Raw genomic sequence first — 22,836 nt, forward strand, 5'->3', positions numbered from 1 at the left:
CAAAGTTATTAGGAAAACAGGAGCACCATAACCAAAGATGTTAAGGGGTGTACACAGTTCTGACACGGAGAGCCATGATCACGGGAGTGGTTTTCTTTAGGAAACAATTCTAGTACAAAACGACATGGAATAGAAGTAATTTAAAATGTTCACACATTAATGCAGGACTGGGACTCCACACTGCCATTTAGTATGCTTCGTATTACAGGATATAAAACTAACCCCCATCTATGGAATGTTAAGCTCATACCCAAGATAGTCAAAGCCTCCCATTAATTTAACATCCCACACTATTTTCTGGTTGTACCAAAAAATAAACAACCAGCAAATGATTTCACCTCTTAAAAAAAAAAGCAATTTACACTTAAAAAATGGGATGAGGTGGGATTCCCTCCTTCTTAAAAATGTTTCTAGAGCTACTAAAAAACTTGCATTTACAAAATAGTTGATAAAAATATTCCTCTGGATTGTACAAGAAGGGAGACAGGGACCACTGATAAGACGTGGTATATGATATTAATCAGACTTGGCTTCTTTCTCTCCTGCTTCGTCAGCGGCTGGATCCTCCTCAGTTTTAGTTTCTCAGTTTTCTGCTGGTAAATCTTCTTTAGTTTCTTGGTTAGCCACTTCAGCCTGCTTTCCCTTTGCTCCTCTTTTCCCTTTCAGTTGCACTTTTTTGTCTGAAGATTTATCCCTTGCTGCTGCCTTTTTTGGCTTCGTTTCCACTTTTGCAGGAGCAGGTTTAGCTGACAACCGCGCCGACCTCTTCTTGGGCTTTTCCTTCCCTGCTCCTTCGGCAGAGCTGACCTTCCTCTTCGCATCTTGGCGGCGGGCAGGGCGCGTGCCGGGTGCCTGTGGGCCGCGGCGCACCCAGAGCCTTCACGAAGCTGCGCTGCCTGGCCGCTGCCGGTCCTCCTGCCACCCGATCTGCTCTAAGTTTCAAAATAAGAAAATTTACATTTTTTGACAGCTGTCAGTTTATTGAAGTTATCATAAAGTTTAATAAAGGCCATCCATCACTCAGTAACTTTAGCTAGCCAATGACTCAATATGATGTACTGTGAAAAAAAGGACATTTTTTAAAATATCAAATTTAATTTTAAATGAAATTTAGTAACTAATTGCTGGATAGTTTAGTTTTCTCATGCCCAAAGAATTAGGAATAACCTATTTTTATTGTATTTGGCTATTGTTCTCTAAAGAAAATGTCTTTGGAAAAATAAATTATGCTCTATTCTTTAGAAATAGCTATTTAAGGAGTTTATAGGATTTCTCCAGATGTCTGATTGAAACTTGTCTGATTCTTATGTAGATTTTCTCCAACATACATCATTTAGTTTGCAGAACTGTGGCTCACAGGAAAATGGTTGATAACAGAGGCAGAAGTATAATTATGATATCTTTAGAAATATTTAAATATAAATAACATCCTATATTTGTCCTTGTCACTTGTCTGCATTTTGACAGGAGGAGCCAGTTTTGATGGGATTCCTGTGGCCCCATAGATTTTTATCCTGTTATGCAATTTTCCGCTGCACTGCTCTCCTTCTGTCAAACTGACTGCCAGCCAGCCTTACATTTTCCCGAGAGGAGTAGCAAAGCTTTGTATTATAGTGAACAGAAGAAGGAGAACAAAAAAACTGACTTTTTTTTTCTTCCAAGTGCTATCCACTCTCTTTCTAATGGAAAATCCCACTGTCTGAAGGATTGAGAGAACAGGGGAAAAGGGAACAGAGACGATTTTAAGTTTTCATTCAACAGAACAAGATGATGTTGCAAAGCAGACTCAAATCCAAATCCAAAGCTGAGCTGCATACAGATCAGCAATTTTCCAGGATGCTCAGAGTCACAAGAGTTCCTGAGATGCTGCCAACACTGGTTTTTGCTAAGTATTCCCTAACATTTCGAATATTGGCTTGCTGTCACATGAAATGAAAGGATACTTACCGATAATGGTAGGAAAAGAAAAGGAGCATTTTTCTTCCAAGTGAAGATGTCACAGTGGAAGGTATTTTATTTGGGGGTTTTCCACTGCTATCTGCTTGTGTGGCAGGGCTCAGTACAGATACGAGACAGGTAATAAAAATGAATAGGTATTTTTTTTCCATTCTTGAGATACTTTTACTAAGAAGAATGACTAATATATAAGCAATCACACACTCATACGAGTGATAAAACACAAATAGGACAGAGTGAGAAGGAAGGGGGGAGGGTATTCAGGGGAGGAGGAGGGTAACTGGGGGGAGGAGGGAGGGCATTTGGCAGATCTCACCTAATGTGCACGATGATGCGAGGGTGTTCAGCATGCCCCCTGGGTGAGGGACTCTTCTACAATTCGAACTTTACCTTGGAAATGAGAACAATGTACCCTAAAAATTTATACCCCATATTAATTCGAAATAAAAAAGTGAGTGGATTGGATGGGTGTTAAACAGTTGGGAAAAGTTGAGAAGTGGTATGAGGTGGCCAGCTTCGGCCCTGTGTAAATGCCAAATGCCAAATTGCAAAATACCAAACTGCAAAGGTCTTCAAAATACTGTACTGCAAAAACGAACTCAAACCAAAACATACTCTTCAGGCTACATGTATCTTGCAACTGAATGTGGCTCATGGTGTCTTGGATGCAATATCTACATTAGAAAAAGAGTGGTCTGCCGTTGGTACTCTGCCAAGAAACCAATGATACATGAGGCAACCAATCAAATAATTTTAATTTATAATAATTTTGAATATTTGATGGGTTCAATGTGCACAAACTATTATTTTGAAGAGGGTTTTATATCTAGGACCTCACCTAACTTGTTTTTTAAAAAAGATTATATGTATTTAGGGTACACCAGGTGATGTTTTGATATCTGTACACATTCTGAAAAGATTAAATCAAGCTAATTGGCATATTTATCACCTCACTTATATTTTGTGGTTAGAACACATAAGACGGCTTCCAGCCTCAGCCGGAAGACTGATGCTCCACTATTCCCGGCCCAGCTACGCTGAACCCACTCGGGACCCAGTTGAGCAGAGAAATTCTAGATTTGCCCTGCATCTGTGCCAATGGGCCTTGCATTCGGCTTCTCGCAGGGGCTGGAAAAAGAAACAGGCCCAGGACAAGGTTGAGATGGCGGCCGAGTAACAGCTTCCTTGCATCTGGGCACCGTGAGTCTGGGGAGATAGAACTCCAGGCATCTCTGGCTGGTGGGATCTGCCTATCATCACCCTTGTGAGGATACAGGGAGTCAGCGAGAGACTTCTGGACCCCAAGAGGAGGACTAAAACAGTGGAAAACTGGCAAGCGGTCACGTGTGTTCAATCGGTCTAAACCCGCCCGCAACTATAAGTTCAGTAGCAGCGAGACTGCAAACCGGAAAGGCCTTACCTGTGAACTGTTTTGGTGTCTTTAGACTTGGCACTCAGTTGAACTGCCTTGGGGAGAGCCTGAGCGGGAGTGCGGAGAACTTTGGCCGTTGTCTAGGGCCCCAGTCTGAGCCGCTGAGCCAGACAGAGCTAATAGTGTTTGGCTGTGGGCCACGGGGAGCCATTGTGAGCGATCTGCCCCGGCAAGCTCGGCCCCCAGGGTGGCAGAGCTAGAATCAGGTGGGAGCTGGTAACCCAGCAACAGAGTAGCCTAAGGGTGGGGTCTGAGCTGCCTTGCAGCCCTAACCCTCAGGAGCAGAGTGAGACCGGTTTTGGCACACTGAGTAAGTGGATAGCCACTTCAGCACTGATTCCAGATACAAGCACTTTCCTGGGAAGGCTTCTGCTCAGCAAGTTTACAAGTTCAAAGTACCTTTTAAGTGGGCTGAAGGGAGATTTAGGATGTCTACCTGCTGGGGTTTGAGAAATCAGCAGCCTCCAGTCAATCAGAACTGTGATTAACATCTCATACCCCAGAAGACCATGTGTTGCCCAGACAATATTCAACGACATATACATACTGCTTTGTTTTTGGTTGTGTTTTTTTTTTGGTTTGGTTGTTTTTTTGTTTATTTTGATGTTGTTGATGCTGTTTTGTTTTTTAATTTCAACCTTTTCCATACAGATCTTTTTTCTTTCTCAATTTTTCTAGTTTAATTATAATTTCCCATTGCTGCCTTTTTCAATAACTAGAACTTCATTTTTGCTACTGTTTCTACCGCTATTATTTGGTTTTTCACCCAATTTTATACCATAAAGTTTTCTGTTTGCTTGTTTTGGTTTGATTTATAGCATTTTTGTCTTTCCTCTCTAGTTGGTGGAGGTGGGGTACTGTGTTTGATCAGTTTAGCAAAGAGCTACTGACCTCAAGGGAACCACCCAAATGGCACCCCCAGAAGGTGGGTTTTTTTTTTTAAGGTTGTGTCAAAGTACCCTACTGTACACCTATATTGCTCTGTCTCCCTATTTGTGTGCCTCTCTTCTTTTTGTCAATATTCCTTTTACCCATCGCCTCTCCTTTCTCTCTCTTTTTTTTTTTCTTTTCACTCGGTCCTCCTTTCTTTCATCCCTTTCTTGCTCTTCAATCTTCTCACCCTTCTGGTCCTGTACCAAAAGGACTCATCTAACCCTTAGTCCACAGGCACGAGAACTTAAAGAGCAAGAGGAAGTGAAAGGAAAATTAGGGCAAGGAAACAGATAAAAGAAATCACTCATGAGGAAGAATCAGCAGAAAACTCCAGGCAACATGAAGAACCAGTCCAGAACAACCCTGCCAAGGGACCATGAGGTAGCTACTGCAGAGGATTCCACCTATAAAGAAATGTTAGGAATGACAGAAAGGGAATTTAGAGTACACATGATGAAAACAATGAAAGAAATGATGGAAACAATGAAGGAAACTACTAATAAAGTGGAAAATAACCATAAGGAAATCCAAAAACAGAATCAAATAAGAGATGAACGATATGAAGAATATAAAAAGGATATAGCAGAGCTGAAGGAACTGAAACAGTCAATTAGGGAACTTAAAGATATAATGGAAAGTATCAGCAACAGGTTAGACCATGCAGAAGAAAGAATTTCAGAGGTAGAAGACAAAGTTTTTGAGATAACTCAGATAGTAAAAGAGGCAGAAAAGAAGAGAGAGAAAACAGAACGTTCACTGTCAGAATTATGGGACTTTATGAAGTGTTCCAACATACGAGTTATAGGAATTCCAGAAGGGGCAGAAGAATGCCCCAGAGGAATGGAAGCCATACTAGAGAATATTATAAAAGAAAATTTCCCAAATATCACCAAAGATTCTGGCACACTGCTTTCAGAGGGATATCAGACCCCAGGTCACCTCAACTCTAGCCGAGCTTCTCCAAGACACAATTGTGTCTAAAGTCAAGACAAACGAAAAGATTCTGCCAGCTGCCAGGAGTAAGCGCCTGGTAAGTTGACCTACAGGGGCAAATCCATCAGAGTGACCGCAGACTTCTCTAATGAAACTTTCCAAACAAGAAGACAATGGTCATCTACCTTTAATCTACTTAAACAGAACAATTTCCAGCCCAGAATTCTGTACCCTGCTAAGCTAAGCTTAAAAATTGACAGAGAAATCAAATCATTTACGATATACAAACATTGAGGAAATTCGCCAAAACAAGACCAGCTCTACAGGAAATACTTCAACCTGTTCTGCACACTGACCACCATAATGGATCAGCATCAAAGTAAGAACTCAGCCTGTAGTCCCAGCTACTTGGGAGGCTGAGGCAAGAGAATCACTGAAGCCCAGGAGTTGGAGGTTGCTGTGAGCTGTGTGAGGCCACGGCACTCTACCGAGGGCCATAAAGTAAGACTCTGTCTCTACAAAAAAAAAAAAACAAAAACAAAAAAAAACAAGAACTCAGAAATTAAAGGACAGAACCAAACCTCCACACTGATGCAAAAGATAAAACTAAGCAATGGACTCTCACCAAATAAGACGAATAGAATACTACCACACTTATCAACTATCTCAGTAAATGTTAATGGCTTGAATTCCCCACTGAAGAGACATAGATTGGCTGACTGGATTAAAAAACACAAGCCATCCATTTGCTGTCTGCAAGAAACACACCTGGCTTCAAAAGACAAATTCAAGCTCCGAGTCAAGAGTTGGAAGACAATTTTTCAGGCAAATGGAATTCAGAAGAAAAGAGGAGCTGCAATCTTATTTTCAGATACATGTGGATTTAAAGCAACTAAAGTCAAAAAAGACAAAGATGGTCACTTTCTATTGGCCAAGGGAAAAATACAACAAGAAGACATTTCAATCCTAAATATTTATGAACCCAATTTAAATGCTCCCATATTCTTGAAACAGACCTTACTCAGTTTCAGCAATATGATATCTGATAATACCATCATAACAGGGGACTTTAACACTCCTCTTACAGAGCTGGACAGATCCTCTAAACAGAAATTAAACAAGGATATAAGAGATTTAAATGACACCCTAGAACAACTGTGCTTGATAGACGAATATAGAACACTCCATCCCAAAGATAAAGAATATACATTCTTCTCATCACCCCATGGAACATTCTCCAAAATTGATCATATCCTGGAACACAAAACAAATATCAACAGAATCAAAAGAATTGAAATTTTACCTTGTATCTTCTCAGACCATAAGGCACTAAAGGTAGAACTCAACTCTAACAAAAATGCTCGACCCCACCCAAAGGCATGGAAATTAAACAATCTTCTGTTGAATAACAGATGGGTGCAGGAAGAAATAAAACAGGAAGTAATTAACTTTCTTGAGCATAACAACAATGAAGACACAAGCTACCAAAACCTGTGGGATACTGCAAAAGCAGTTTTGAGAGGAAATTCATTGCTTTTAATGCCTACATTCGAAAAACAGAAAGAGAGCGCATCAACTATCTCACAAGAGATCTTATGGAATTGGAAAAAGAAGAACAATCTAAGCCTAAACTCAGTAGAAGAGAACAAATATCCAAAATCAAATCAGAGATCAATGAAATTGAAAACAAAACAATCATTCAGAAAATTAATGAAACAAGGAGTTGGTTTTTTGAAAAAATAAATAAAGAGAAACCATTGGCCAGACTAACGAGGAATAGAAAAGTAAAATCTCTAGTAACCTCAATCAGAAATGATAAAGGGGAAATAACAACTGATCCCACAGAGATACAAGAGATCATCTCTGAATACTACCAGAAACTCTATGCCCAGAAATTTTGACAATGTGAAGGAAATGGATAAGTATTTGGAATCACACCCTCTCCCTGGACTCAGCCAGGAAGAAATAGAGCTCCTGAACAGACCAATTTCAAGCACTGAGATCAAAGAAACAATAAAAAAGCTTCCAACCAAAAAATGCCCTGGTCCAGATGGCTTCACACCAGAATTCTATCAAACCTTTAAGGAAGAGCTTATTCCTGTATTGCAGAAATTATTTCAAAAAATTGAGGAAGAAGGAATCTTCCCCAACACATTCTATGAAGCAAACATCAACCTGATACCAAAAGCAGGAAATGACCCAAATAAAAAGGAGAATTTCAGACCAATCTCACTCATGAATATAGATGCTAAAATCCTCAACAAAATCCTAGCCAATAGATTACAGCTTATCATCAAAAAAGTCATTCATCATGATCAAGTAGGCTTCATCCCAGGGATGCAAGGCTGGTTTAACATACGCAAGTCCAGAAATGTTATCCACCGTATTAACAGAGGCAAAAATAAAGATCACATGATCCTCTCAATAGATGCAGAAAAACATTTGACAAAATCCAGCATCCTTTTCTAATTAGAACACTGAAGAGTATAGGCATAGGTGGCACATTTCTAAAACTGATTGAAGCTATCTATGACAAACCCACAGCCAATATTTTACTGAATGGAGTAAAACTGAAAGCTTTTCCTCTTAGAACTGGAACCAGACAAGGTTGTCCTCTGTCACCTTTACTATTCAACATAGTGCTGGAAGTTCTAGCCAATACAATTAGGCAAGACAAGGAAATAAAGGGAATCCAAATGGGAGCAGAGGAGGTCAAACTCTCCCTCTTTGCTGATGACATGATCTTATACTTAGAGAACCCCAAAGACTCAACCACAAGACTCCTAGAAATCATCAAAAAATACAGTAATATTTCAGGATATAAAATCAATGTCCACAAGTCAGTAGCCTTTGTATACACCAATAACAGTCAAGATGAGAAGCTAATTAAGGACACAACTCCCTTCACCATAGTTTCAAAGAAAATGAAATACCTAGGAATATACCTAACGAAGGAGGTGAAGGACTTCTATAAAGAAAACTATGAAATCCTCAGAAAGGAAATAGCAGAGGATATTAACAAATGGAAGAGCATACCATGCTCATGGATAGGAAGAATCAACATTGTTAAAATGTTTATACTTCCCAAAGCGATCTACCTATTCAATGCCATTCCTATCAAAGTACCTACATCGTACTTTCAAGATTTGGAAAAAATGATTCTGCATTTTGTATGGAACCAGAAAAAACCCCGTATAGCTAAGGAAGTTCTTAGTAATAAAAATAAAGCTGGGGGCATCAGCATACAAGATTTTAGTCTGTACTACAAAGCCATAGTGCTCAAGAGAGCATGGTACTGGCACAAAAACAGAGACATAGATACTTGGAATTGAATTGAAAACCAGGAAATGAAACTAACATCTTACAACCACCTAATCTTCGATAAACCAAACAAGAACATACCTTGGGGGAAAGACTCCCTATTCAATAAATGGTGTTGGGAGAACTGGATGTCTACATGTAAAAGACTGAAACTGGACCCACACCTTTCCCCACTCACAAAAATTGATTCAAGATGGATAAAGGACTTAAATTTAAGGCATGAAACAATAAAAATCCTCCAAGAAAGCATAGGAAAAACACTGGAAGATATTGGCCTGGGGAAAGACTTCATGAAGAAGACTGCCATGGCAATTGCAACAACAACAAAAATAAACAAATGGGACTTCATTAAACTGAAAAGCTTCTGTACAGCTAAGGAGACAATAACCAAAGCAAAGAGACAACCTACACAATGGGAAAGGATATTTGCACATTTTCAATCAGACAAAAGCTTGATAACTAGTATCTATAGAGAATTCAAATTAATCCACATGAAAAAAGCCAACAATCCCATATATCAATGGGCAAGAGACATGAATAGAACTTTCTCTAAAGACGACAGACGAATGGCTAACAAACACATGAAAAAATGTTCATCATCTCTATATATTAGAGAAATGCAAATCAAAACAACCCTGAGATATCATCTAACCCCAGTGAGAATGGCCTGCATCACAAAATCTCAAAACTGCAGATGCTGGTGTGGATGTGGAGAGAAGGGAACACTTGTACACTGCTGGTGGGACTGCAAATTAGTACAACCTTTCTGGAAGGAAGTATGGCGATACCTCAAAGCACTCAAGCTAGACCTCCCATTTGATCCTGCAATCCCTTTACTGGGCATCTACCCAGAAGGAAAAAAATCCTTTTATCATAAGGACACTTGCACTAGACTGTTTATTGCAGCTCAATTTACAATCACCAAAATGTGGAAACAGCCTAAATGCCCACCAACCCAGGAATGGATTAACAGGCTGTGGTATATGTATACCATGGAATACTATTCAGCCATTAAAAAAAATGGAGACTTTACATCCTTCGTATTAACCTGGAAGTGGAAGTGGAAGACATTATTCTTAGTAAAGCATCACAAGAATGGAGAAGCATGAATCCTATGTACTCAATTTTGATATGAGGACAATTAATGACAATTAAGCTTATTGGGGGGAGGAAAAGCAGAAAGAGGGACAGAGGGAGGGGGTTGGGGCTTTGGTGTGTGTCACACTTTATGGGAGCAAGACATGATTGCAAGAGGGACATTGCCTAATAATTGCAATCAATGTAACCTGGCTTATTGTACCCTCAATGAATCCCCAACAATAAAAATAATAATAATAATAAAAATAATAAGAACACATAAGACTATTCTCTTAACAATTTTCAAGTATGCAATATGTTACTATTAGCTATAGTCATCAAGCTGTACTAGTATAATAGCTCCCCAGAATTTATTCATCCTATCCAACTGAAACTTTGTACCTGTCTCCCATACCCCCATCCCCTAGTCCCCTGGAAACCACTGTTCTACTCTTTAACTTTCTTAGATTCTACATATAAATGAGATCATGCAGTATTTCTTTCTGTGTCTGGCTTACTTCACCTAGCACATTGTTCTCCAAGTTCATCCGCATTGTGACAGAGAACAGGATTGCCTTCTTTTTTTTTTTTTAGCTTTTACTTTTCACACACGAAGGCTCCAACCCCCTCGACTGCCTTCTTTTTTAAAGGCTGAATGGTATTTCACCAAATACACAAGGTCTGACAATTAAGTTCAAGAACTCATCCTAGAAAAAAATCACTTCATATTTCATGGCTGAATATTTCTACAGAGGAGTACTTTGAAGTACTCCTCTTGTGAAGTTATGCACTGATGACCACTCCCAGACCAACCTTCAAACCAATGTCGAAACTCTACTTCTAGAATGGCCATGAGAGCTGTCATTGTATTGCCCTTGATGTCCTGAATGTTATCAAAATATTGTCCTTTCTATAGTTCCTTTAACTTTGAATTAAAAAAATATAGGAAGCCAGAACAGGTATGTAAGGAGGGTTTGCCAATATATTTATTTTTTTGCTGGCTAAAAAATTCTTCAAGAGGTAGCACTGTGTGAGCTGGTGCATTGTCATGATGCAAGAGACATGAGTTTCTAGTGAAAAGTTCAGGTCATCTTTGTGTAATATTTCGTGCACTTTTTCAGCATTTCCAAATAGTAACTTGGTTAACTGTTCATTTTAGCACAAATTCATAATGAATCATCCCTTTTATTTCAAAAAAGGTTAGCAACATCATTTTGACTCTTGATTTGGACTGATGGAACTTTTTTGATTGTGGAGAATTGACTGACTTCCTAGAGATAGTGCTGTGTGAGCTGTGCATTGTCATGATGCAAGAGACATGAGTTTCTGGTGAAAAGTTCAGGTCATCTTTGTGTAATATTTCATGCACTTTTTCAGCATTTCCAAATAGTAAACTTGGTTAACTGTCCATTTTAGCACAAATTCATGATGAATAATCCCTCTTATTTCAAAAAAGGTTAGCAACATCATTTGACTCTTGATTTGGACTGATGGAACTTTTTTGATTGTGGAGAATTGACTGACTTCCATCATGCAGTTTGATGCTTTGTTTCAGGGCTGTATTGATACGCCCATGTTTCAGCACCATAATGACATGGCTCTCAAATCGTTTTGTGTCTCCAAAAGGTCTTGGCAAACTTCAACCCTCCTTTACTTTTGCATATCACTAATCCCTTTCAGGACCATTTTTGTTCACACCTTTCTCATATCAAGATTTTTCAGTTAAGATTTTCCTAACTTCTTCTCTATCCACATTTACCTGGTCTGCTGTGCTTCTCACAATCAGCTTAATGATGTTGACACATAATTTTATCACTTTTGGCAATGTTTCATCAGTTCTGCTCATTACTGGCTGCCCTGACCTTTCTTCATCAGCGACACTTTTTCTCCCCTCAGAAAAATGTTTAATCCATTTGTATACTGCCATTTACTTCATGGCATTATCGCCATAAATTTGGACTAACATGTTTCTGATTTCATTTCCATTCTTGCCAAGTTCAACAAGAAATTTAACGTTTTTTCTTTGCTCTAATTCAAGCTCTAACATTCTTGCAACAGCACACAAAAACATGCAGCAACAACAATAATGAATGCCACTCAGTAAGTCATTGTCATAACTCAACAGGAAAACAACTGTGAAATACTGATATACCAAGGTTATGAAACCCTACCAAGTTGTTAAAACAGTGCTGCCAATGTAAGCACATGGTGGCAAGTTCCCGAACTTAATTGTCAGACCCCTTCATATATGGCATATGTTCAACCATATTGGTTCAAGCAATGCTTAGTTTCTGCATGTTGGCTATTATTAATAATTGTGCCATAAACATGGGAGTGCAGATATCTTTTCAACATACTGATTTCATTTCCTTTGGAAGTTGGATTACTAAATTTTATGGTAGTTCTACTATTAATTTTTTGAGGAAACTTCTCCCTGTTTTTCTTAATAGCTACACCAATTTATATTGCCAAACATTGTACAAAGATTCTATTTTCCCTGAAACCTCAATAGAAATTATTATTATTTTTTAACAATACCTATTTTAACAAATGTGATATCTCATTATGGTTTTAATTTGCCTTTCTTTGCAATAAACAAATTAGTGATGTTGAACATTTTTTTCATGTATCTTCTGACAATTTGTATGTATTTTTGTGAGTTATGTTTGTTTAGGCCTTTTTCCCAATTTTTAATTTGGTGTTTTTTTTGCTATTGAGTTGCTTGATTTCCTTATACGAACGCCTGACAATTAAGTATATGAACTTGCCATGGTGTGGTTATGTTGGCAACACTGTACAAACAGCTTGTTAAGATTTCATAACTTTTTTATATCAGAGTGTCCCAGCTGTGTTTGTGTTGACATGTGGCAGTGTCTTGCTGAGTGGTGTTCATTACTATTGTTGCATGTTTTTGTGTGTTGTTGCAAGAATGTTGGAACTTGAATTAGAGCAAAGAACAAACATTAACTTTCTTGTTAAATTTGTCAGTAGTGGAAGTAAAATCAGAGATATGTATATGGAGATAATGCCATGAAGAAATGGTAGTGTGCAAATGAATTAAATGCTCTTCTGAGGAGACAGAAAGTGTCACTGATGAAGAGAGGTCAGGGCAGCCAGTAATGAGAACTGATGAAAACATTGCAAAAAGTCATGAAATTGTGTGTCAAAATCATCAGCTGACTGTGAGAAACATAGAAGAGCAAGTAAACATCAATAGAGAAATAGAAAATCTTAACTGAAAATTGTGGCATGAAAAAGGTGTGACTCTTGTATCAGCTCACAGGGCACTGCCTGTGAAGGAGTTTTTAGCCAGTAAACAAGTAACTATATTGGAACACCCTTCCTACTCACCTAATCTGGCCCCTGATGAATTTTTTCTTTACCCAAAGATAAAGGAAATATTGAAAGGAAGACATTTTGATGACATTCAGGACATCAAGGGTAATAGGATGACAGTTCTGATGGCCAATCTAGAAAAAGTTCCAAAATTGCTTTGAAGGGTAGACCGGGCCCTAGCTTCAGTGCATAACATCCCAAGGACAGTACTTTGAAGGTGACCATTGTGAAATTCAGCAATGAGAACTGTAGCACTTTTTTCTAGGATGACTTCTCAAACTTAATTGTCAGACCTCATGTATTTTGTATATGAACTCTTTTAAAGCTATATAGCTTGCAATATTTTCTCCCATTCTTTAGGTTGATCTTCCCTCTGCTGTTGGTTCCTTTACTGTGAAGAATCTTTTTAATTTGATGCAATCTTATTTATCTCTTTTTGCTTTTATTGCTTGCACTTTGGGGTCATATCCAAAAAGTCATTGCCCAGACCAGTGTCATGAACATTTTCTCCCTATGTTTTTCTCTAGTAATTTTAGTGTTTCACATATTATATTTAAATCATAAAATCTTAAGTCTTTATTTTCATGTGATTTTAATATATGATGTGAGATAAGGGTCTAAGTTCATTCTTCTGCATATGAATGTCCAATTTTCCCAACACCATTTCTTGTATATTCCCAATAACATTGTATATTCTTGATACTCCTGTTAGAAATACATTGGCTGTATAGGTGTTCATTTCTGGGCTCTTCTGTTTCATTACTCTATATGTCTGTTTTATGACAATAACATGCTATTTTGATTGCTGTAGCTTTGCAGTATATTTGGAAATTCTGTGGTATGATGCTTCCAATTGTGTTCTTTTTACTTAAGATTGTTTTGTCTATTCAAGGTCTTTTGTAATTCCATGTAAATGTTAGGACTGTTTTTTCTATTTCTATGCCATTGGAATTTTGTTAGGGAATGTACTGAATCTATACATCGCTTTGGATTGTATAGATATTTTAATCATATTCATTTTTCAAATCCATGAACAGAGAATACTTTTCCATTTATTTATGTCATCTTCAATTTCTTTCATCAATGATTTACAGTTTTGAATGTGCAGAACTTTTACCACTTTCATTAAATTTATACATTATAAAAATTTATATATTAAATTTTATTTAATTTATTTTTTATGGTATGATAAATAGAATTGCTTTCTAGATTTATTTTTTGGATGGCTCATTGTTATTGTTATTGACTTGCATTTGGCTCACATTAATACATATAATGAAACATGTACTATCTTTTTTCCTTGATTTTAGGAGACATGGATATGAGACAAATTAGGCAGAAGGCAGGAGTTGTCAATAACAGTTTTTCACTGGAAATCAGAAATCAAGTAAGTCAACCCATCTGTAGTGGAAATGGCTAAACCTCCAACTGCTGGAAAAGTATGATTTTTGTTGTTGTGAAATCTGTTAACTTTAGAACCAGAAAACCAAAAGGAATTATTTTAGTATGAAATGTAATAAATATACTTCTGTTCAGCTCTTTTTGCTCTGTGAAGTATTCTGCTTGTTGATCATTTATAGTTCATCAAAAAATTTTAAGATATTAACAGTGGGAATAAGATAGATGGAATTATCTGAATATCTGCTTAAGCTCATACAAAAAGCTTGTGGACATTTATAGAGAAAAAAGAAGCTAAGTTTTGACTTGTATTTATTAATTTTTTCATTACCTCTCTTAACAAGCAGAAGAATAATATTCTAATGTTTTCTGACTTTAATCACGGGGCAAACTTACCCTGTGTTTTACCATTTTTTAATAAATGGAGATTGTAATAAATTAGCTCAACTGCATAGTTTCAGAATCTCTTGAGGTGGATTTTCTTGCTCGTCACTAAAATGAATTTAAAACTAGAAATAAAAAAATCATGAGGAAACTACTTCCATGTGTATGTGTGTATTTTTTAAATGAGTCGAGGTCACGGAAGATCTCCCTTAAGATTTGCTGGCTTCCTGTTTATGACCTGCTCCTATCATTACACTCAGAACCTGCCCATTTTTCAATTTATGGTTTCCAATAGCATTTTAATGCTGTCTTTTTTACTGGCCCATATGGAGGACGTTGATTCTGCTGTTCCAATAACAGTATGAAAAATAGTTTGTGGTTGCTTTTTGGACTAAAAGAAACTCATTACAATTTCCTGTTCCTCTGTGTGTTGCCAAAAATGTTATTGTTACTCAGGTCGGTGAGTATTTTTTAGATTTTTACATCAACACATTTTGTAAAGCAGCAAATTTTGTCGTAAAGATTGGACTCCAAATAATAAGGGATCTCCATTACTGTCAAAGACAGACAGGAAAACAGACAAACCAACTACCTGTTGTCAGGAAGCAATTCTCACAAATTTGTATGGAGATTCCATGTGTGTGGTACTTTAACGTACCAGACACTATAAATGGCTAGAGCCCTTAGTTATTTGACAAGTTAAGAGTGTATGTAAGATTGTACGTGAAGTGATCATATGTACATTGCTTTTCAAAATGTGGTCTGATGACCAGCAGCTTCAGCATCAGATGGATATTCAAAATCAGAACCTTAGGCTTTACTCTAGATCTAGTAAATAAAAATCTACAACTTAATAAGATTTCAGATAATTTGTATGCACATTCAAGTCTCAGAAGAACATAGTTTCTATTTAATTAACAGTAATTCCAAGATTATCACCAGACGATGTTTTCATAAAGTTTTGAAGTTTATAGAGGCAAATTGCTTTGTAAATATAACCCAAATTCTTTTTGTTTAAATCTTCTACACAAGTAAATTAACCTTCATCAATATAGTCAATTTAATTTTTAATTGCTATTGAAAGTTTAAGGAGAGATAAGCTTAGAACAGAAAATAAAAATTTAAACATCAAAGGTTATAGTTAAAAAATCAAAACACCTAGTAACATACTACAAAATGTTCATGTGTATTTAAGTATTTTAATCTTCAGAATCATGTACTTTTTTTCTTACTTGGGTTGTTGACAGGACATTTACCTTTGGCTTACATGAGTGTAAAAATGCCAGTGGGGAAGGGAACATATGTTATTCTGTTCTCAAAATTCAAAGCTGGCTGAATGAATTAAACTCAAACTTATGAAAATAATTCACCTTTAGGCTGAGCCTTTCTTATCACAGTGGCAACTCGAGTCAGAGTGACTTGGGTGGTATTTGTGAACACCTGCAATGATAAGTTTTAATAAGGAACATTTTCCCCCTTTAGCCTTCGCAGTTGATTGTTAGGTCTGAGAATGAGGTGCAAGTGATCACTGATGTATGTTTTACTATTTTCTTCCATATTGATCTGATAGTAAAGAAACATGTTTTCTCATCTCTTTTTTCTTCTTTCTTATGTTCTTTGCTTTCTTTATCCTTTACCTCCTCCACCTTCTCTTTTTCTCTAGATATTGATATAGATAGATAATCTCCCATTTAATTATTTGATTACCTATTATGTGCATGACTTTGCTCTAAACTACAAAAATATTCAAAGAAATAAAAGACAAAACTTATCTTCTCAAACCTTCCAAGTTCCCAGAATTTTCCTGAGATAAACCACCTTCTTAATATGTCTTTCTTGATGATTTTTCTTGCTATCATTATATATTGAGGACCAGCTGCTTCTGTTTCTTTGTTTTCCTTTTTTCTTTTTCCTCACCACCCTTGTTTCTTTAAGTAGATCAGTTACTATGGAAACATATCACTTCTGGGTGTGGTGACCACTGCAATATATACATGATTCTTAAAATGAGTACATGAAACTGAGATCACATATCAGTCTTTTGATATTATTCATACTTTGTTTCTAGCTGTACTTTGCTTTGACTGAGATAGCTATCATCTTATGAAAGAACTTTTACTTGGTTTAATGCATTTGAACCTTTATTTCAGACATAATTACCAAAAAATTATGTGAAATATTTTTGTATCAAGCAAAAAATCAGTTTTTAGCATCTTGCATAATTAAAAAAGTATAGTAGAAAGACATGCTGATTTGGTCCTAAAATAGATAAGTTGTATCCAGTTTTATAACACATTTACCAACCCCATAAATCCAGAAAAAGAAAATTAAAAAATATATATAAATCTTAAGAATATAAAGTTTATGTTTTCAGACCTAGGGGTAAGTTGCCTATGCACTGGAAGGGGGGGATTTTTTTTTTTCCTCTCATGTAACAGAATGAACATTTTGTAGGAAAGAATTCTTCCTCTACTGATTTAGGTTGGAGTGGTAGAGTGTGTAGATTAATTGACAAGAGACTAAGTAAGAACTCCTTGAATAGCCCAAGGTCAGAGTTTATGTATCCGTTTAACTAAAAGGAGCTGGGGGTGGAGTTTAGGGTTACAATGGGAAATATGGAAGGTTCTATTGGGCTTATATCCCCATGCTGATAAGTAGTCTGCTTCCTGGCTGGAAGCTGAGATGGGGGCTAATGGCAGCTTATATTTTGGGGAGGCCCTACTTTAGTCAGATAAGGAAAGATCATATAAAATTTCTGCTGATCTCATCAACAGATTTTCCAGTCTTTCTCTGTGCACTTGTTTAAAAAGCTGTTTTGCATCTAAAATACAAGTTGAATAATCCTAATCTGAATATCCAAAATCCAAAATGTTTTGAGTACTGAAGCCATGCCACATGTGGAAAATCCCACAGCTGACATTATGCTATAGGTCAAAAGTTTGTTGTAAGCACAAAATTATTACAAATATTATATATAATTAACTTCAGGCTATGCATTTAAGATATATATGAAACATAAATGAAGTTTGTATTTAGACATGGGTTTCATCCTCATTTTGGAATATGTAAATATTCCAAAATCTGCAAAAATTTGACATCTTTCTCAAATTTGAAAGATTTGAAATACTCTCTGTGTATGTTAATCTTCAATACTGTTAAGGCTTGAACAACATGGGTTTGAAGTGTGTAGGTCCACTTGTATGTGGATCTTTCTCAACCACAGTTGTGCAGAGTTTTCCTGACTCCCTTGCACCTCCTGCAACCCGCCTGCCTCTGCCCCCCGCAGATAGTAAGATGAATCCCTTCTCAGCCTTCTCATCATGAAAACAATGAGGAAGAAGACCTTCATGATGACCCACTTCCACTAATGAAAGGTAAATATATTTTCTCTTCCTTATGAGTTTTTAAATATCATTTTATTTTCTCTAGCTAACTTTATTATAAGAACCCAGTATATTATACACATATAAAATATATGTTAATTGACTATTGATGTTATCACCAAGGCTTCCAGTGAATAGTAGGCTATTGGTAGTTAAGTTCTTGGGAAGTCAATAGATATAAATGTTTGTTATTTTTTTTTTAATTGCACAGGGTAGGAAGAATGCATCTAAACCCTGTGTTGTCCAAGGGTCAACTTTATATTCCAATAAATTTAGGAAATGTATATTAGCATATATTAAGAAATTATATCTCTGCCTTAATAAAGGAATTTGAATATATTTTCTGTGCTTTACTATCAAATGTTAGAATTGATTAAAATGGTGATGGGGTTCAGAACATGCTGTTCAAATATGGCACCTTGACATTTAAGAAAACAGCAGAAGTGGGAAGGCTACTCTCATCTTACCCTCACCCCTCTTTCCTGAAATAGGTCATAGAACTTAGAAACTCTCTGATGACCTCCCATACTTCCCCCCTGAAGCCTATCCTGAGACTCTTAATGAGAGCTGCCCTCCCTGTACTCAGAAGAAAGGAACATCCTGTCTTTGAGAGAGGGACACAGAAAAACATCAGAACAAATGGGTCTTGTTACAGTCTTCACAGTTTGTTATTATTAGATCATACCCGCTTTGTCCATGACTGTTCACTTGTTCATCAAACCTAAACACAAAAAGCAAGTTTACCAGTTTCCTTGGGTCTCCATGTCCTTATAAAGGCTCTTGATGTCACATAAAGTTTATATTAAATAAAGTTTCATGGTCTTCTCTTATTAATCTGCCCTTTATTACACATGCCTCAGGCATAAACCTGGGGATGGGCAAGGAAAGAAATCTTTTCTCCTCTATGGCTAGCGTAACACCTTTGTTAAAATTACGTGGTTATGACACATCACATAACCATTGACCCAATGAAGAATGCTTTAAAAGCATAGTTTAAGGAATGACCAAGGATTCTTATGACACAAATAGAAACAAAGCCAATGAAAGAAGCATTTGTTTGGCTTCAACCTACCCACCCCAAGGTCACCTGGATTTTTGGCTTTAATTTCTGGCCTGTTCCAGTTCTGGCCCCATTCTCTTACTGTTTTATATGCCTGTCTTTCTCCCATAAGAGAAAGGAAAAAGACTGAGCACACCTCCGTTTTTCGCCCTTAAATCTAGTGCATGATACACTACATGTTGGATCAAATATCTGAGTAACAAAATTCTTATTTGTCCTGCCAGAAATCACTAAATGCTGGAAAACTTTAGGGATAGGTATGTACTTTGGATCTTGAAAGTGTGAAATGATTACTCTCTCTGTTTGTACCCGTGACGTGGGGTGTGGGCAGAGGATATTGTCTTTCTTACGTGTTCTTTCCCCACACATGGATGTACAGTGTGTATTACACCAGGAGCACAATCTACAGAATGCAGCTACCTGCCTTTGACACAGGTCCAGGGATTCTAGGAAATCTGAGGCTAGCTGAGAATGTTTCTTTCCCCCCCAGCTGTCTTCTCAATGCTGATCAGCCTCAGGAACAGGGGTGGCACAACTGGGGAACTCTGGACTCCTGGAGGTGCCCTTGGGGGAAAGCACAGATGTGCCTCGTTTTCAGGAGGTTTCCACATGGTACCACAAAGAGCTCCTTTGCAGCTTTCATCCTTTAATAGAAGCACGTAGATCCAAAAAGGTTTTTGTCAACATTTTCTTTGAACAAAATTTCATCTTTAGTCAGGCAACATACAACGATTTTATTAAAACATACACATTTAATGTAACCCATTTTATCTGGGAGTTGTTTAAATCATGGATTTCTACATTAACTTTAATGTAAATAAGTTGATGACAGAATGAAAACGATGCTCAAACAAATGCAGCATTTGAAAAGTAAAAAAAAAATTGGAATGATCTGGAGAAAATTTGTGAAATGTTTATGTTGAAGGGAAACAAATCAAGGTCAGTTTCAAATATGTATTTCTTTTCATTTGCTCCAGTTTTATGACTTGGTCAATATTCATATCTATGATTTGCAACTAATTTTTAAGAATGTGTATAATTGAAATAATGAGTAATTTATTGTAAGATTACAGTCAGATATTTTTATTCTCTTCTCCCTTTTTGATATTTATCACTAATTCTTTATCATGTTTCCTAGTATTAGCTATTACCTGTGTAAATGGCATACTTACATTGTACATAAATTGTCTAATTTTCCAGAATCCTGTATCTACACATTTTCTGAGTTAATAAAAATTAAGATTTCTTGCTTGTTTGTTTTCTCTCTCTACCCCATTCCTCTCTTTGTCTGTAAACAAAGGTACCTTTCTTATATGAGTAAAATTCTGAAAAAGGACCAATTAGTTTCCATTGATCAGAAAGGAAGACCACATTTTTTTTATTTGAAACTGTTAGCAAACACTGGGAGGCAATGCCCACATCTCTCTGTGCTCTTGCCAGAGGAGAAGGATCTAGAAAGAGGGAAAGGGCGCGCCTTCTGTTTCCTCTCACCTCTCCCTTTAACATAGGAAGTCCTTTGTCCCCAAATGTAAGGCATACACCTTTTAATTGCACTATGATTGCTTTGTTTTCTGGGCCTAGAAGGTTTTCTTGGATTCCAAGTGCCTCTTAAGAAAAATGAAATTTCTCTTGAGATGGATGAATTATCGTTACTTCTTTAGTGAAACAAAGATGACAGTTACAGTACAATGGTACTTAGGACAGGCATAACGTGTGGGAGGGCACCTGAGGGTTGGAAATAGAGGCTGATTCTGATAATCCATGTATGTCAGATAACACTTTCTATTTAAAAGATTGATTTCATCCTTAAGATAGCATTTGAAGTATGCTGAAGAGAGAAACCTTTTATATTTGAAAATGTCTTAGAAGTAATCTTACAGAAATCTACCGACATGGCACTGATGCTGTGGGTATGTAATAGGCTATTAATTATAGGGGACCGCCGAGGAGGCACACTGCAGACCCAGAAGGAGATGGTGGTGTAATAGGCCTCCATGTCAGGGGGTTCATGTGCCTGTGGACTACCGACCTGCCCTTACGCCAAAACCAGATGTGACTCTGAATTGCCTGATCAATTCAGCGTGAAGAAAAATTAGGTAGCTACCACCTCTTATTCACAACCCAAGCCCCCACTTTAAAGAACGCTATGCTATGTCTTAAGACTAGTGTTCAAAACATACTATTTGGCACATGTACATGCATGAATTCATAAGACTCCAAAAATTCCTAAACTGGCAATAAAAAAAATTTTTTTTCATTCTTTTTCAAGGCCTTTGAAGTATTGTTACAGCTCAGGTTCCTCAGACACTGGGATGAAAGAGGTTTAATAGGAATTAACTCCTGCGGCGGAGGAGGCGAATGTGGTTGAGAGAATGTGGTCTCGGTGGAGCAGACCCGGGGAAATCCTGGCCAGCCCCGGGGCAGGGGGCGCTTCTCTGGAGAGAATATTGCCCCTCTCAATCCTTAGAGGGTTGGGTTCGGTTACAGGGTGCAGGCCCACCAAAGTAGGATGAAGCCACAAACGAAGTGACTCTGCCACTAACCTGGATCCCGGAGGAGCTGGGCCGCCTGCCGTGCATTGGCGCCAGGGGGGCCTCTCCGCATCCCCCGCGGTCTCCAGTTCACGATTTCTGACCTACCTGATCTCTCTCCAAACGGTTGAATATAACTGTGCATTTCTTTATCACTTTATTATGTTTGCTTATTTCCCAGAAGTGTCGGAGCTTACAACTTCTACTACCTGAGCCTTACTACCCTGTTTCCCCCCAAATAAGACATCCTCCGAAAATAAGACCTACTTACAGGAAAGATAAGACCTAGCGCATCTTTGGGAGCACACCTTAAAATAAGACACTGTCTTATTTTGGGGGAAACAGGGTAGGAAGGTTAGGGGTGGAGTTCTGAGTCTCTGCCTCCGCCTCCGCCTCTGTGAACAGCTGTTTAGCCCAGGGTGGGTTTCTCCACCTTGCTAAAAACTTCCGCCTCCTGGTCTGTGGGCTGTTGGAGGAGTAAATGAGGAATATATGCAAATTCATGGACTTACTACCCGCCCAGCGTTTTTATTCATGGAACTTTTTGTCATCATTCTTGATGACAGAATTTAGTCTGATCCAGAATTTAGTCTGAGAAATTTTCTAAATGCACCGGTCAATATTTGAAGAAGAGACCAACTCCCAAATCTATCTGCCGATTAGGCATCGTGGCAGCGGAACAAAAACAATGTTAAAATAATTAAATAAATGCAAGGCGAGGGGTGAGAGAAAACACCATCTGGCAGCTCTCCGTGAGTCATTTCGGAGTGAGTTGGAGATAATGAAGGCCGCTGCATCCTGGTCATGGACGGGCCCTTCTGCTTGGCTGGTGTTACAACCTTTCTTCGAATAAAAATAGCCCATGCGTCCTTTATGGCAGCTCGGTAAACACGGATCATGTGAATAAAAAGAAAAGGATGCACCACAAAATCTTTGGGGAGATTTGCTACAATTTATTTTATTTCTTAGTGTACCCATGAATTTTAGTACAATTAACAGTTTAATCTGAACAAGAAATTTATATTTTTTGACCGTTTTTGTCAGTTTTATACTATTTTCGTAGCAGGGCTTGACCATATGAAGTACTCATCA

General features: G+C 37.6%; 1 pseudogene; it reads right to left on the bottom strand.

The window, feature by feature from the left end:
* Nucleotides 1–219: 219 nt before the first annotated feature.
* LOC128589735 (non-histone chromosomal protein HMG-14-like) lies at nt 220–21,817 on the bottom strand (annotated as a pseudogene).
* Between the last annotated feature and the right edge of the window lie 1,019 nt (nt 21,818–22,836).

The sequence above is a fragment of the Nycticebus coucang genome, chromosome 7 (assembly GCF_027406575.1).
Source record: "Nycticebus coucang isolate mNycCou1 chromosome 7, mNycCou1.pri, whole genome shotgun sequence".
Lineage (NCBI taxonomy): Eukaryota > Metazoa > Chordata > Mammalia > Primates > Lorisidae > Nycticebus > Nycticebus coucang.